An 18,280-nucleotide genomic window follows, 5' to 3' on the forward strand; every position below is an offset into this window, starting at 1 on the left:
CCGCACGCCGCCCCGCCTTGCTGGACTCGCTGGAAGCTGCCGCTGTCGCCTCCTTTCGTTTCGGTAAAAACTGTTCATTTTTTTATAAACCCTAGATCTGTTTTTTTATTAGATCAATTCAGTTTTTTTTTCAGTTTAGATCTAACATGCGAACGTTCGTTCGCTAGTTAGTTTTAATGAACGACTTCGTTCGTTTGTCTCTGTTAGCGGACGTTCGTCCGATAGATTTTTATTGTTCTATTTTATTATCGCCGGGGACCTATCCGCGATTATTTTTATCGCGATTCAGCCCCTCATTTTCAAACTAGTATAACTCTTTACTTGTTTATCCAAATTAGATAAAACTAGCTCCTAAATATTTGTCTCAAAGCCCACTTTCCAGTTAGTCAACTTGAACATGATTTTGGTACTGTAAAATTTGACTTTAGCCCAGATTAGTAAACGATCTTATTTCATTCGTATTTTGAGTTTCGTTGCTCCGTTTGAGTTGAATCTTTTTGCGAATCGTAGCTAATCACATGTACCTACTATTAAGATCTAATTCACATGTTAATAATGCTTTTAGGTTTTGACTCTTGTTTGTTTAATCCGTTGCTTGTTTCGTGTTTGATTTGGATCTTTTCTCGAGTTTTCTCTTGTTTCGTTTGAGTGATTGCTTATGAATGCTATTGTTTGTCTACGCTAGGTTACCCGGATTGCGAAGCTTGTTACTACGAATCTCTAGAGCTTGTATATTGTCAACAAGGCAAGTTACACTTTCATCATACTCTTTTATACCCAGTTTTTACTATGCATTAGTTCTGCCCCACAAATACTTGCATAGGTAGGATTGGGAACGTGTGGTTTTGGTTTTAGTGCTTGAGGTAGGAAGCTAATACCTTTTTGATCACCCCGGGAATATACGTTATGCTTATTATTGCTTAGCCATGCTCGTAGATGGGGATTGGATCGTGATTCACACATGGAAGTTTGAGAGTTATTTAATAATGGATAACATTAAGGTGGCAACTCTAATACAAATCTGGGTGGATTGGTTGAGGCACCTGGAGTAACCAGTGTTGTCTATTTTGGAAATCCCGCAGTACCGGTGTGATTATCCTATGGAATGCCACCTAGGCTCAAAGGGATCATAAGATTATTCATGCTAGAAACTTCTGTGTGTAGCCACAAGCCTATATGGGCTCTGGCATAGTTGAGTAAGTTGCGTGAGCTCTTGAAGAGGTAGACTAGAAGATGTGGAGGGTTGTAGGTGGTTCTGTCTACCCGGAGTAGAGAGTTAATGCTTCAGAAAGGCTATGTCTCGATCGTCCGATCATGGACATGGTCGAGTCTTGTGGGGAAAAGGGCGCAAACCTCTGGAGAGTGTATAAACTAATCATGGTTAGCCGTGTCCCCTGTTATGGACGTCTTGAGTATCTAGTACTTGAATCTATTGATGTGATCTCAACATGTTACGCTAATTAATATTGATGTTGGGTTAATGATGATACTTTCAATTGGGATTTGAGTTGGAGGAACCTTCTCAAATAATGGGCAACATGAGTGTAGTTAAATAAATTTATTCCTTTGTTGTAGGGAAAACTAGCTTTATGCAAAACCATGAAACTTACATCCTCCACGAGCTAAATATTGCATGTAGATATAGTCTTTGCATTTTCGTTGCTTTATAGTGTAACTATGCTAGCATATTCCATCTGCGGACCCGTTTTGGGCTGCAACATCTTATGGTGCAGACTACTCAGATGACGAATAAGGTGCGATAGGTCGTTGTTTTGCACTCAGCTATGCCATTGGAGTTTATGGACTCATTTACCTTCGAAGCCTTCTGCTGTTATCTAGTTTAGATGGGCTTCATCCATGATTTATTTATGTAATAATAATCTTTATGAGGACTCGATGTAATAAGTGTTTGATTGAAACTCTGTTATAATTCCTCGAGTATTGTGCGTGTCAGCATTACCGATCCAGGGATGACATTGATGCACAGACACTTGACCGCTTGAGGTCTGATCGCTACAAAGATATTGTTACAAATAAAATAAAGATACTGGAAGCTGAAATTTCCACCATGCTTGCTAATTATACTTTTAAGGGTGGAATACCAAAGAAACTTGGAGATCTAGGAATACCAACTATACCATGTTCCATTAAACGAAACTATGTTAAAACTGCTTTATGTGATCTTGGAACCGGTGTTAGTGTTATGCCTTTCTCTTTATATTGTAGACTTGATTTGAATAAATTGACACCTACCAAAATCTCTTTGCGAATGGCTGATAAATCAACTGCTATACCCATCGGTATTTGTGAGGATGTGCTTGTTGTGGTTGCAAACATTACTATTTTAACGGAATTTGTTATTCTTGATATTCCCGAGGATGACAGTATGTTGATCATCCTTGGTAGACTCTTTTTTAATACCGCACGCGCTATTATTGATTGCAACAAAGGCAATGTCACTTTTCATGTTAATGGTAATGAGCATATGGTACGTTTTCTGAAAAAACAACCTCAAGCTCATAGTATCAATTCTATTGGAAAAATTCCAATGATTACTATTGGAGGTTTTGAATTCCCTCTTCATACTATCAAAAAGAAATATGATATTCTTATTGTTGGGGACATGCATATCACCGTTGAGGTAACTTAGTGTTATTCGAAAATTCTGCAGTTTCATGTTATTCGGAAGAAGTTTGTTAACAAGACTTGATCAACCTTGTTAGTGGATTCCTTTTGATGAGCATGAGATGGATGAATTAGAAAGCAAAACTCTGTCTACCAACCTTTTACCTTCTGCTATTTAGATTTAATAAATCAAAAATAGTATTTTTCTGCTTGTTTTCTGAATTATCCGTGCAATAAAAAAATATCCCGAAAATAAAAGTTCTCCAAATGCCCTGAGAATTGAGTATGATTTTTTGTATAATATTTGAGAATTTCTGTCACTTAGAACAAACCAAGAGGACCCACCATTTGGTCACGAGGGTGGAGGGCACACCCTACCCCATGGGTGCGCCCCTTCCTTCTGGGCCCCAGGTGGCCCCCTCCACTTATTCCAGTATGCACAAACTTCGTCTTACTCCAGACAAAATCATCTCGTAGCTCAAACTCGTGTTCCGCTGATTTTGCTACCGTTTTCGATCTCCTAGCTCGAAGCTCCATTCACAAAACTGCTTTGGGGAATTTTTCTTCGGTATGTGACTCATCCAATGGTCCGATTAGTTTTTGTTCTAGTGCTTTATTTATTGAAATTTTTGTTGCTTAGGTGACCCTGTTCTTGAGCTTGCATGTCAAATTTATATGGTCTAAAGTAGTTTTAATGCATGATATAGCCTCTAGGCACTTGTGGGAGTAGTTGCTATCAATTTTGTCGAGTTTGCTCCACTTCTATTTTGAGTCACTAAAAATTTCAGAATTTTTTAGAGGAAGAAAATGTTGAAGAGATTGTTGAGAGGCTCCTCGAGCAAAAGCTCGAAGGAAAAGTGGAATGAAGAGAATAAAAATCCCAAGTACAATCATCCTCGCACCACAGAGGTTCGGCCATGTGAATGACCTTGTGATGCATTCTTGAGAGCCGCTGGAATTGATGAAGACTTTTATTATTTCGCTGAGAATGCAGACATCACCGACTTCATCCACGACCAGTGTGAACAGTATCTCCTACTCACTAATATTTTCCTGCAAAATATTCATTTCCATGCTAGGAGATCACCACCTTCGGTGGACTTTTATTTATATGATGAGTTTAAGGAGATGTCACTCTGATTTTTGTGTGATTTGCATGTTGCCCTTTGAGGGCAGCATCGAGGAACCACATCCTGATGAAGTGGATGAATTTATTGATAACATTGTTGTTGGAGAAATGAGAAAAGTGTCAGATGCAAGGATTACTAGTGTGCATTTTCCTGTTCTACGTTACTATGCAATATTTGCTAGTAGATGTTTAATTGGTCGCAGGAACAGTGGGGGCCTCAGTGCTCCTGACCTTGTTGTTTTGCTCCATGCCCTATTCCATGATAGAACTTCCAGTTTAGGCGCCATATTTGCTAAACGGTTGAGTCTGAACCATTCAAAGAGCCCCATTTTTTGAGGTATGTTTGCTTCACGCCTTGCTAAACAATCTGAGATACCTATTGGGCATTTTGAGGAAGAGGAAAAGGTGATGCCCACTATTTTCATAGACTATAAGAGTATGGTAGCACATGATTTTATTGTTAAAGATAAGAAGAAGAGACTTAACTATAACTTGGTATTTAGTAAAACTACTTGTGAGACTATTACCTTTCTTGCACCATCTTTGTTTAACATACATTCAGGCACCTACCTGATCATGCCCGATGACATTTATGCATACTAGGAGCTGACACGAGCCCCAGAGCCTGAGCCTGAGCCACCTCTTGATCCATATCTAGAGTCTATTTATCTGTGGGATCCGGAGGAGCTCACTAACCAGTGGCACCCCAAGGACCCTCCTCAATACACCGGGGAGGACCACTTTGATCCATGGGCATAGACCAACTTAGGCCAAAAGCCTAAGCTTGGGGTAGTACATATTTCTCACTGACATTACATTCATGTTCACACACTCATTCTAGTTGTCGTTGTTCATAGTTTCTCATTGTACTATCCATGCTTGTTTATTTTCTTTTCTTGCTTTATTCTTGTGCATTTGAAAAACTTTGAGAAAAACCAAAAAAAATTAGTTATAGCTTTTAGCTAGTTTGGTTTCCATGCTTGTAGTAGTAATATTAAAACAAAAACTCCAAAAATATTTCAGTGTGTTCCTTTGAAATTCTTTTCTTTTCTTTGGGGGTCGAGAGGAGAAGACCACGATGAAAATGATGAGTGGTTCTCATATGCAATATTATTTATCTAACAAACAACCCATATTACTTTGTCTTCTCCTTTGAATTAAATGTTTGCAGATTCCAGCTTAGTCCAATGCACATGCACTATTATTATTATCCACACTGTGTGGTCGTGCAAGTGAAAGGCAATAATGACGATATATGATGAAATGATTGAGATGAGGAAAAGCTGGTATGAACTCGACCTATCTTGTTTTTGTAAATATGATTAGTCCATCGTTCCTGACTCAGCCCACTATAAATGAAACATGTTTGCAATGACAATTAGAGATTATAGTTACTCATGCCATGCTTAATTAGCCAGGAGTTTATAATGGTTTACATTGCATGCCAACATGCTATTAAAGTGGTTGTGATGTGGTATGATAGGGTTGTATCCTCCTTTGAATGATTCGAGTGGCTTGAATTGGCACATGTTCATGCATGTAGTTGAAACAAAATCAACGTACACTCCACGATATTTATGTTCATGGTGATTTATATCCTATTCATGCTTGCACTCATTGTTGGTTAATCCTAATGCATGTTCATGACTGTTGTCGCTCTCTAGTTGGTCGCTTCCCAGTCTCTTTCTAGCCTTCACTTGTACTAAGAGGGAATACTACTTGTGCATCCACTTCCATAAACCCCAAAGTTGTTCCATATGAGTCCACCGTACCTACCTTTACGCGTTATTTACCTGCCGTTCCAAGTAAATTTGTATGTGCCAAACTCTAAACCTTCAAATGAAATTTTGTTTTGAATGCTCAAATAGCTCATCTATCAACTAGGGCTGTCTATATCTTCCATGCTAGCTGTGTTATTCTCATGATGAGTGGACTCCTCTCATCATTCACGAGAAAATGGACGGTAACCGGGATGACCAGTCCCATGCTCAAATCAAATCAAACTAATTGCAAACAAAACTCCCCCAGTATTGTTGTTAGTTGGACGGTACCCATTGTTTCGGACCAGCCGTGGAATGTGCTTGTTGGTGGTGGGGGAGTATAAACCTTACCATTCTGTTTGCGAACCGCCTATAATGTATGTAGCATGGAAGATATCGAGATCTCTTGATTGTTATGTTGACAATGAAAGTATGCTGCTCAAAATATTATTTATCTCTATTTCAAAACTCGAGCTCTAGCACCTCTGCAAATCCCTGCTTCCCTCTGCGAAGGGCCTATCTATTTATTTTTATGTTGAGTAATTATCCTCTTATTAAAAAGCATAAGTTGGAGAGCACTATTGTCATTTGTATGCATTGTTATTAATTTATATTGAGTATGACTGGATCTCCTTTACCATGAATTACAATGTTTAGTCAGTCCTTGATCTTCAGGGGTGCTCTGCATTTATGTTTTGCGGTCTCAGAAAGGGCTAGCGAGATACCATTTTGTTATGCATATTATAATTATTTTGAGAAAGTGTTGTCATCCTAGATTTACTATTATTGCTCGCTAGTTGATTATGCCATTGATATGAGTAAATGTGAGACCTAAATGTTATTGTGAATGTGGTTAGTTCATAATCTTTGTTGAAAACTTGAATGCTGGCTTTACATATTTGCAAGAACAAGATCCGACAGAGTTTGTAAAAGTTTTTCTTTATCACTTACAGTTTGTCAACTGAATTTCTTGAGGACAAGCAAAGGTTTAAGCTTGGGGCAGTTGATACGTCTCCAACGTATCTACTTTTCCAAACACTTTTGCCCTTGTTTTGGACTCTAATTTGCATGATTTGAATGGAACTAACCTGGACTGGCGCTGTTTCTAGCAGAATTGCCATGGTGCTATTTTTGTGCAGAAATAAAAGTTCTCGGAATGACCTGAAGCTTCATAGAGTCAGGCTTTGGAATTAATAAAAAATATTGGTGAACGAATCAAGAGAAGGGGGCCCACATCCTGTCCACGAGGGTGCAGGGCGCCCCCCTAGGCGGCGCCCCCCTGCCTCGTGGGTCCCCTGGACATCCACCGAATTCAACTCCAACTCTATATATTCACGTTCAGGGAGAAAAAAACAGAGATAAGGATTCATCGTGTTTTACGATACAGAGCCGCCACCAATCCCTATTCTTCCTCATGAGGGCTGATCTAGAGTCTGTTCGGGGCTCCGGAGAGGGGAATCTATCGCCATCGTCATCATCAACCATCCTCCATCACCAATTTCATGATGCTCACCGCCGTGCATGAGTAATCCCATCGTAGGCTTGCTGGACGGTGATGGGTTGGATGAGATTGACGATATAATCGAGTTAGTTTTTTTAGGGTTTGATCCCTAGTATCCATTATGTTCTAAGATTGATGTTGCTATGACTTTGCCATGCTTAATGCTTGTCACCAGGGCCCAAGTGCCATCATTTCAGATCTGAAGCTATTATGTTTTCATGAATATATGAGCGTTCTTGATCCTATCTTGCAAGTTATAGTCACCTACTACGTGTTATGATCCGGCAAACCCCAGAGTGACAATGGTCGGGACACTTCCCGGTGATGACCGTAGTTTGAGGAGTTCATGTATTCACTAAGTGGTAATGCTTTGGTCCAGTACTCTATTAAAAGGAGGCCTTAATATCCCTTAGTTTCCAATAGGACTCCACTGCCATGGGAGGGTAGGACAAAAGATGTCATGCAAGTTCTTTTCCATAAGCACGTATGACTATATTTGGAATACATGCCTACATTATATTGATGAACTGGAGCTAGTTCTGTGTCACCCTATGTTATAACTATTGCATGATGAATTGCATCCGACATAATTATCCATCATTGATCCATTGCCTAAGAGCTCGTTCCATATTGATCTTTGCTAAGTTACTTCTCCATTGCCACTTTTATGATTGCTATAAAACTATTATTGTTACTTTTGCGACTGTTACCGTTACTTCCATACTACTTTGCTACTAAATACTTTGCAGCAGATATTAAGTCTTTCAGGTGTGGTTGAATTGAAAACTCAACTACTAATACTTCAGAATATTCTTTGGCTCCCCTTGTGTCGAATCAATAAGTTTGGGTTGAATACTCTACCCACGAAAACTATTGCGATCCCCTATACTTGTGGCTTATCACTCTCCTCTTCCATTTGAAAACCACTTCTGCCCCGCTCCCATTCGGATCCAAAACTAGCACCGCTCCTCTCCTCTTCCATTCAGAAACCACTACCGGCGAGTGAAGGTGATGCGGAGAAGTAGATCGATGGAGGAGTACAACTGATACATGTGTCTCGCAGGCGGCGACCCTGTGAAACTATCTAGGATGTTGGAGATACATTCTTGTTTTGACAACACGGAGCAATTAGCGGCGACGGTGAAAGCGATGGCCAAATATCTGGAAAAGAGGGAAAAGGAGGTGATACACCGGGAGGGAGTCACGTGGTAGTACATAGAGCTGCTCCTCTGGTCCATGGAGCAAACAAATTCATCGGATCCGATCGTGAGGCTGCGGTAGTGGGAGTATCAATCCAAGATGGAGGATCCACCCGAGATTGAGGGGTCCAACATCTACATGGTGCCATTTGTAAGAGTGCCGTGGCAGAGCGAGCCGGTTGAGTCTTCGTCGACTGAGCCCAACTACAAGAGGAGAAAAATAGTTGGCGCGACGACGCTTCCTCGCCATCCTCTCCCTCGCCATTCACCTCGTCCCACGGGGCGGATGTCTGCCGCTGAGAAATAGGAGGGGACTCCCCTCCCCCCCCCAAATAGTCCGACGAGGAGCTTAGGGTTGTCAATATTTGCAGGTTCTGTTTTGTGTTTCAGATTTGAGAGTACTTTCATATATGAATGTCTTTTGAATTTCACATTTGTAGTATTGAGCATATGAAGTATTTTATGAATTCTAGGGATCTATTTTTAGCACTTTAAAAAATGTAGTTTCGTATAAAAGTGGAGATAATGTGATTCTCAGAGAAGGAACTGCAAGTTTCAGTTTCAGGTAAGAAACTGCAAGTTTTCGAGGCAGAGTATTGATATTAACACGCCCTTTTCAAACAAGGATAACATCATGTTGGAAGTTTTATTCATGGCCAGATATGGAACTACCAGCCAGTTAACATCATGTTGATCAACATTCATGCATAGCACATCTTCATATGATGCAATGCTATTTTCAAAATTCCCACACAATGTTGAGTGTGTTGGAGGTGGTGTGCGTAGATGACAATGGGCACCTATATATTAGAGGTATAGGCAAAAAATTCATGGACAGTTTCACTACATTAGGTGGAATCGAACCCGGGGAGCAGCGGTTGGGGAGTGAAACTTGACCACTGGGCTACTCTAGTACTTTCGCTAGAAATTAGGCACAACATCTACCACTACTGTAGCACGTCTATGGCCCTACCAGGTCCATGGCCGTATGCAAGCAAGTGCCTCATTGAAAAAATACTTCCTCCTAATGCTATACTGACGTTGGGGGCCATGGGTTTGTCAACGTAGTTACAAAAGGAGATAAATTTCCAACAAAGCTAGTCATTGGGGAGCTCGCATGTATCATTTAGTATTTAGTGGGCCAACAAGTATCAGCTGGGTTGTGGGCTGCCCAGTCTAGGCTTTCTTTTTTAATATGTGCAGCCCACGACATTGCCGGTTTATATTTGTTTGAGGCTGTCATGTATCGACCAGCCCATGGCCCTCCCATCCTAGGTTTTATGTGTGCTTAAACATACGCATCCCAAATTATGTATTTTTTTTGAAGAAAACGCAGAGGTCTGTTCTATTTTTCTATATAAGAATAGGAATGCCAGGTCCAACTTATGTTCCCATCTAACTATATTATATATATTTATATTATTTTATATGTTATTATATATTATTGTTATTATCATCATCATATATTTAACAGACACTTACATATATAAGAAAAAATATATCCCATGTATTATGAACTTATAAAAATAAATTTTTAACAATAAAATCCTGGTTTTTTTACTTAAGGTCAATGAAAAAACAGGTGATTGTGTACAAAAGCTTGGTAAGATTTATGGACCAATGTAAATAAAACATTTATTATTTAAATATATTTACAACAAAATGCTCAGACCATGTTTATTTTTTGATAACATTGTTGGGCCCAACCCAACATTATAATTAGAACCAGCCTAGCAAAGTGCAAATGGGCTGTAATTTGTTAGGAAAAAATAAATGGGCCGCATGGATGCTACATTATTTGTTCACCTAGGGCAGAAAATTCGTGTATTTCTAGAAAGTGTGAATGGGCTATAGTTTTTTTAGAAAAAAATAAATGGGCCGCATGGACACTACATTATTTGCTCACCCGTCGCAACGAATGGACTGTAAATTCTAAAAAAATGAGCTGAATATGTGCGACATTTTTGGAGGCTAAAATGTGGGCCAATAGGTCGAAGCCAACTCAAGGCATTCTCAACTTAGTCAACAAATGATTCTGACATCGATAGTCGTTGGATTTACATTCAACAACCGACATTCATCTTGAATCTCTCGTCTTCTTCCTCCAGCGCCACCGGGACCACTTACTCCCACCTCCGGCTACTAATAGCTCTGCTTAGCACGCTTCGCTTCGAAGCGCTACCCCACTGCCGACCAAGCCATCCTCCACCCCTTCACACCTCCTGTTATTCTCCACCGACTGCCGAAGCACACCGCACCAGAACAAGTTAACCCTTGTACACCTCTCCATCTGTGACTCCATTACCGCATCTTCCAATCACCGGCTCGTTGCCGTACGTGGCCTCGCCGTCGTCCATCGCCTTGGTGCGCTTGGCCCGGCGTGGTCAAGATGTTCAACAAACAAGAGTCGTCGGAAGAGGATTGTACGTGGAGAGGCTGGCAGTGGGGATGCACTAGGTCCATGGACGCACGCATGCGACCGCGTCGTTATTACGTGAAAATAAAATTATTCCTCCCCCTGAAAGTTGGGGCCCACCACGTATATCTTCACAAGGAAGGAAGTGCCTCCTTATGCCTGCCCCTGACAACTGGGACCTACCAACAACATCTTTGCATGCAAGGAAGTGCCTCCTTATTAAGGGCCAAAAATATATGATTCCGCCCCTGACCGCTTGGACCCGCCAGCTATATATTCGCACGCAAGGAAGTGCCTCTTTACGCTCCCTGATAGCTGGGACACGCCCTGTCAAAGCGTACGTAGTGTTGTATGTGTACATACCGGTCGACCAATCTGTCTGCCACGATGAACCGTGGCCGAGTAAGGAGTGATAGTAGTTCAGGCAGTCCAGTGAAAACCGTGTACACATATGTACAGCCAGATGGCAAAAAATACGGACACGTACGTGCATACGGGCGAGGTCTCGAATGCGTACTCGCACATACGTACGGCCAGGGATCATCTACATGGAGAGGAAACAGACAGCAGCAACGACATCCTGTTCATTGGAAGCCTACCGGCTAGGTCGGAACAAAGAAACTGTGTCATGTTCATTGGGAGGCAACGGAATGCGTCGTGTTCAACGGGAGGTAATGGAATACGTCGTGTTCATCGGGAGGCAACCGGCTTGGATGGAACAGCCGAAACGAGGTATGGCATACAACAGAACGGAGGAAACTGACCTTCTGTTCGACCGCGTACGGTCGAAACGGGGTGTTGTCGTATGAAAGGGTCTGGCATACCACAAAACAGAGGAAAAGGACTTGTGTTGGAGCGCCTACGGTCGAAACAGGGTCCTGTTGATCGGGAGGGGTGTGGCGTACCGCAATGGAGGAAATGGACTTATGTTGGAGCGCCTATGCTCAAAATGGGGTCTTGTTCATCCATCGTCTACTACCTCGCTCCAGCCTCCATGGTCTACTGTACATCCACCTTCAACCTCCTCTAGCCTCCTCTGGGTACCATCCACAACTACTGTTCATCCAGCCTCCACCAGCTGCTGTTCAATGATCCTCCACGGGGGCCTGTACATCCAAGCCCCACCGGGAACAGTCCATCCACAGCCAACCAAGCGGCTCGACTCACAATGTCTCGAATCATTCTACGTACCGCGTGCACAGTAGCAACGGTCACTGCTCATCAAGAGGCAACCCAACAGCGATCACTGAAGTAGGATCCCACCACATCTATAATGATACCTGGTTTTGTCACAATCATCGGCATAGAAGTGTCATAAGAATGACAGAAAAAAATTCGTTCGGCCCAAAATGTCACGGACATGTCTATTTTTGTAGTGTGATACCCTCCTCCCATCTGGGGGGCAAGAAATAACAAGATGGAAGGGGTTTCTCTCCCCCCTCTCTTTTGGTGCCTTCATAGCGCCACATGGGGAATCGTCGTGGTGGCGATCTACACCAACAACTTCGCCACTGCCATCACCAACTCTCTCCCACTCTATGCAGTGGTGTAACACCTTTTCTCACTGCTGTAATCTCTACTTAAACATGGTGCTTAATGCTATATATTATTATCCAATGACATGTGGCAATCCTATGATGTTTGAGTAGATTTTTTTGTCCTACGGGTTAATTGTGGTACAGTGTAATTGATATGAGTTGTGTGTTAAATTAGTGGTGTCCTATGGTGCCCTTCGTGTCGCACGCATGTGGGATACATTCATGATTCACTTATAGTGGGTGGCGAGACTGATAGAAGCTTATACCGGAGCAAGGGGGTTGTTGCGCATGGGAGTAAAGAGGACATGTTACTTAATGCTATTGTTGGGGTTTACCTTAATCATCTTTGTAGTTGCTGGTGCTTTCTAGATATCCAAGCATAAGTGCACATGATCCAAGTATAGAAATTGTGTTAGTGTATGCCTCTCCCTCATTGCATATGATAAGTATCTATCGTGTTATATCCAATAGTTGATGGACAATCTTTCTCTTTGTGTTATGAAAAGCTCTCTACTAAAAAATTAACTTTTATTATATAGTTAAGTACTTCTAGTTTTACTCTTGCAAACTTGTCCTATTACACCTACAAAGTAGTCTTATCCTTGTTCTAGGTAACACGAACATTAAGTGTTCGTAGAGTTGTATCGGTGGTCGATAGAACTTGAAGAGAATATAAATTCTACCTTTAGCTCCTCGTTGGGTTCGGCACTCTTATTTATTGAAAAAGCAACAAACGACCTCCTATACTTGTGGGTTATCACGACGCTCCAAGTAAAACTCATATCATGTGATGAATAAAAATATAACTCCAACTAACATACCGATGAATTGTAGATGAAAGAGGGGATGCCATTCGAGGCATCCCCAAGCTTAGACGCTTGGGTATTTTTCCTTGAATATTACCTTGGGGTGCCTTGGGCATCCCCAAGCTTAGGTTCTTGCAGCTCATTATTGCTTCATCCATCGTGATCTCACCCAAAAGTTGAAAACTTCAGCACAGAAAGAAACTCAACAGAAACTTTGTGAGATCAATTAGTATAATCAACAAATCATACACTTTATGTACTGGTGTAAACGCTTTCATATTTTTTGTTGCATAATCCCTACTATATTGTAACTTCTCCATCTTATACCCCCCGATATAATCAATAGTATCATTAAAATAAGCACACCGTGCAATAAAAATATAATCTGTGTAAAACAAAACAATGTGTATTTATCTGAACAAAAAACCATACTTATGTAACCCCTAAAATTATGACAAATTAAGTGTCGGTATACAAAAGTATGGGCTCTTTTGTACCCCTTATTTATGCATGGGCAGTTGTAGCCACGCCTGTGGCTGGGCCCGGCAGGACAGCAGAAGACAAAACACAAGACTACCAAGACACTAATCAAGTCAAGGAACAAGGAGCAGAAGACAAGCTGGACCTCCCCCGGCAACATCCTTGCCGGGGCGGCTTGCGTCTTACCGGGGCGACCTGCGAAGCACCAGCAAGGCCATCACCCTTGAGGCTGAGAGGTCTAACACTACTGACAATGTTAAGGCCAAGATTTGGGAACGCATGCGTGGTAGCATGCAGATCTTCATGAACATTGATGACCTGCAGGTCCATGTGGGACCAGAAGACGAAGACCCCCGGGAAGACCCTTGCCGGGGACGATCGCGAGGCCCCCGGCAAGCCATGCCGGGGTAGATTGCTAGGCCACGGCCAGGCCCGTGCCCGGTGAAGATTTGTCACCTCACCGCCACTCTAGTGCAACGACCAGCGTGCCAACTAAGCAGGTGCTTGCGTGGTGGCATGCAGATATTCGTGGAGGCTCTACCACTGCGCGAACACAACAGCTAGCTAGCCAGTGTCGGGGAAGCTGATCCACGAACACCTATGGGGCCGGCGGACCGGGCCCCTTTCGGTTCGGCGGGGGGTGGAGATCACACAAAGAGCAGATCGAGGCAAAGCACACGAGCGGTTTACCCAGCTTCGGAGCTCTCCGGAGAGATAATACTCCTACTGCTGCTTGTCTGATTATATTGTGTTCTTGCTCGGGAGCGCTGAATGCTACAATACACTCTAGCTGCTAACGAGACCGAGTGTGTGTCTTTTCTGGGTTCCAAACCTCCTCTACGTTGCGCATGGGCCTCCTTTTATATGTTCAAGGGGTCACCGACAGGTGGCAACGCAGATGAGGGTAAAAATGGAAAAGAAGTTGCGGTTGGTACAACCACCTGCATAGTGCATCCTACCTAACCCTGACGGCAGGGGACAAAGGCACTAAATGCCCGTCCGCGTCGCCCAAACGGTGTAGAAAGGGACCGTCAGGGGCGCCACCGCTCGCCACGATGGCAGTCTTGTCAGCTTCGCATGCCACCGCGCACCGCTGGCTGCACAGCCTCTCGCCACGCGCGCCTGGAAAGGCCCCCAGAGCGACACGTTGGTGGATGTGCTGGAGCGTGGGTACAGAGTGGTAGCCTGCCGCGGCAAGCGCCTTGCCGCGGCTGTTGTCTTGTCGGGTCCGGAAGCTTGTCGCTCACCGGGCCTTGCCGGGACGCGCGACGCGTCGCGGCAAGTTCCTTGAAATGCCTTGGTTGGCCTTCCCGGCAAGCTCCTCTTGCCGGGGCCTTGTCTCCTGAGCTTAAATACTTTGTTCTTGAATGGCTCCAAAGGAACCATGGAGGGCCTCGGCGGTCATCCGGCAAGCCTTGCCGCGGGGCGCTGCAACTGCCCGTGCACAAGTTCGGGATACTAGGGTACCCCTACTCTAGTACACCGACAGGAGCCCCCGGGCCTGGGCCACACACGGTGCCGAGCGCTGTTGGGCCAGGCCCAAAACAGGGCACGGGCACGCGCGGCCTGGATTACGCCGTATCTTACTCCGTATCCACCGCGCCCTCCCCAACGGCACGCGTCGAATGCGGCATCGTGGGAGAGATCGTGGGTGGTTTCTTTATTCGGAAGGGCGAAACGTCCGCCCCCTCCCTCTTTATAAGCAGGGGAAACAGGGGCAGTTTGCCTACTTCGCCGGTTGCTACTTCATTCTCGAAAATCTCCGCCGCTCCCCCCTTCTTCCCGAAGCCGAAAGAGAGCAGCGCTCCGCCCCCCATTGCCACCAGCCCCACCAACGCTGCCGATCTCCCCCGCCACCTCCGCCATGGCTCCGAAAGCCGACAAGGGGAAGGGCATGAAATCGGCCGAGGCGCAGCGGCTCGCGGCGCTGCGAAAGGAGCGGGCCATTTTCCCCCCTCAGCTTGACGCGAAGGAGCTGAGGGAGTACTACTACCTCTTCTGGTCGACGGAGACGCGAGCGCATCCACGCACGAAGGTACTCCCGGCCAGCGCTTCGAGATTGGCTCTGAATGGGTAACCCTTCTTCGCGTTATTCTTCTACTGCGGGCTCTGCCCGCCCTTCTCTGAATTCTTCTGCGATATCATGAACACCTACAGGTTCCGCCTCCTTGACTTCACCCCCAATGCCGTTCTGACCATGGCAGTTTTCGCACATCTGTACGAAAACTTTGTCAGAGTCCACCCAAACGTAGCCCTTTTCCGCCACTTCTTCATGCCTCGAGTCGAGAGAGGGGAGCCCCTTGCCGGAGGAATCGCTTGGATCTCGAGGGTCGGCAAGAAGGAAGCCTATCTGGAGGGAGAGCTCCGCAGCAAATGGGAGGAGTGGAGAGCTGAGTGGTGCTGGATCGTCGAGGAGAACCCGTAGCCATTTACTGCCCTGCGCCAAGCCCCAATAGTGCGCGGCAACGATTGGAGAAACGTGGCCCCGGAGGAGGACAGGCTGAAGATTGCCGTCACCCGGATCCTCCACCTCAGGCTTGCCGGGCTCACTGTGGGCGCAGTTGGCGCAGATTTCCTTCGTCGCCGCATCGCCCCCCTGCAGGAGAGGGGGAGACCCGCCTGGGAGTTCAAGAACTCGGCGGATATCATGAGGCTGCGCCCGGGCCTCAACATCAACTTCACCGTCCTGGAGCTGGATGCGATGCTCCTGGAGCTGTTCAAACGCGATCCTCAGCATCCATTCACGTTGCCGAGGAATGTTGTTCCGTTGTGCAACAATTCTTCGCTCGACCGGATCCGCGCAATGATGCCGTTGTGCGATTCGCACGGAATCGCCCCAACTTGGCAAGAACCTGCAGATGACGTCATGCGGGCGTTCTTCGACGACTTGGTAGAAGTGCCGGTCCACGCTGATGAGCAGAAGAGCCTCACCCGCGACACCACTGATGACGAGATGCAACGCATCGCCACCAGGCTGGAAGAGGTGGCGGCAGCAGTTGCCGCGGGCGAGTTCGGGTTCACCGTGGAGGAGGCAGAGGCAGTAGAGGCGGCAAGCCTTGCCGAGCGCGACGAGTTTGCCGGCGAGGAAGATCTTGCCGGCCCTGAAGCTGAGCCGAGCGAGCCCGGCGAGGAAGAGCCCGAACCTTCAGATAGCTTGCCGCAGGCGGAGCCCCCGGCTCCGGCAAGGAGGCGTCTCCGCAAGGCCGGGGACGCAGCGGGGCGGCAGACGAGCCAACAGCCGCCGAGCCGTGCGACACGCTCTACCGCGGCAAGCACTGTTGCCGCGGGAGCGCCTCACGCCGCTGCGGCAACTGGAGCGGGGTCTTCCCGGTCCACTGCCACTGCTCCTGCCAAGCGGGCGAGGGAGCCTACTCCTCCGCCTCGTCGCACCGGAGGCAAGCTGGACTTCGATCTCACCGCGCTCAGCTCCGACGAGGAAGAAGAAGAGTAAGATCCCTTGCCGTTCTTGTTGTTCTTCGATCTTTGTTGGCTTTCGTCTTGTATCTGACTTGCTTCGATCTGAATCCATTCCTTTTCAGGACGCTGGCCCAGAGAGCGGCGAAGAGAGCCAAGGCCCCGGTGATTGTCATCGAAGATGATCTTACCGTGTCAGTAGGGGCTGTGTCTGGGACCACCTTGACGGACCCGGCAACTACTCCCCAAAGCAGCCCCCAGCGCAGCCCCCAGCGTAAGTTTATAGTTTACTTCCTGCTGTCAGGCGTGCATGGGTGCTCTTTTCTCTACTGATATCTTGACTGTTGGATTTGTGTAGGAGCAGAACAGCCTCACCAGGAATGCCCGGAAGCTGCTCCCAAAGTGCCATCTGCTTCGACTACGCCGCCAAGGGAGGAGTCCCCGGCAAGGGAGCGCTCTCCGGCAAGGGAGAACTCTCCGGCAAGGGACAGTTCTCCGGCAAGAGACGGCACCAGTGATCCTCCGGCGGTTGAGACCGCGACCGCAGATCCTAGCACAGGTAATTTTCTTGCCTGAAAACTTCCCTTGGGATCTTCTTCTTCTGATTTTCTTTTTGAATATTCGCTTGACCTTTCTCCCCTCTTCGGTCGTCAGATCCACTTGCCACGGAGCCCATGGAAACTGAGGCCACCAGTGAGGAGAACGTGCGCGGCAACAACGACGACGCCACGGCCACCGAAGAGGAGGCCGGTGCTGACAATCCCGTCGGCGAAGAGGCCGCCAAGGCTGCCGCCGCAGATGCAGGCGAGGAATCCGGCGATCGCACTGATGGCCGCAAGGCCGCAGGAGCGCCAGGTGCTACGCCGGCCGCAGATCCCTCCGCCGAGCTGCAGCGCCAGGCTCCGAAGAGCCCAAGTCCGGTGCCTACTTGAAGGCCGGCGACAGTATCTTCATCAAGCTCCCCTAGGCGTCAAGCTCCAGGGCGCCGGTCGAGGGAGAAACCTTGGATGGAGAGGTGCTCGCCTCCGCAGGGTTGACGGTAGTCAACGCGCCAAGCAGCAGCAGCGACGAGCCTGAAGAGGAGCGGCTGCTGCGGAAGCTGACGTCGCTCTACCGTGCCCGACAAGCCAAGCTGGCCTCCCGAGAAGCGCTTGTCACGAAGGCGGGAGTTGATATTGAGAAGCGCGCGGAGGAGCTCCGAGGCCTCAGGCAGGAAGCTCTCCGGTCCTTGGCGGAGGAGCGGGAGCAACTTCTCGAGGAGCGGAAAGCCTTCCTCCTCGAGAAGGCTGAAGTTGAAGAGAAGCAACGGCTTGTCGCCGAAAACTTATTCGCGCAGGAAGGAGAGTTGGCGCAGCCAAGGTCAATCTTGACAGCCACGAGGAGGAGCTTGCCGCGCGCGAGCAAGCGATTGG

Source organism: Triticum aestivum, chromosome 3B (assembly GCF_018294505.1).
Source record: "Triticum aestivum cultivar Chinese Spring chromosome 3B, IWGSC CS RefSeq v2.1, whole genome shotgun sequence".
NCBI classification, from domain to species: domain Eukaryota; kingdom Viridiplantae; phylum Streptophyta; class Magnoliopsida; order Poales; family Poaceae; genus Triticum; species Triticum aestivum.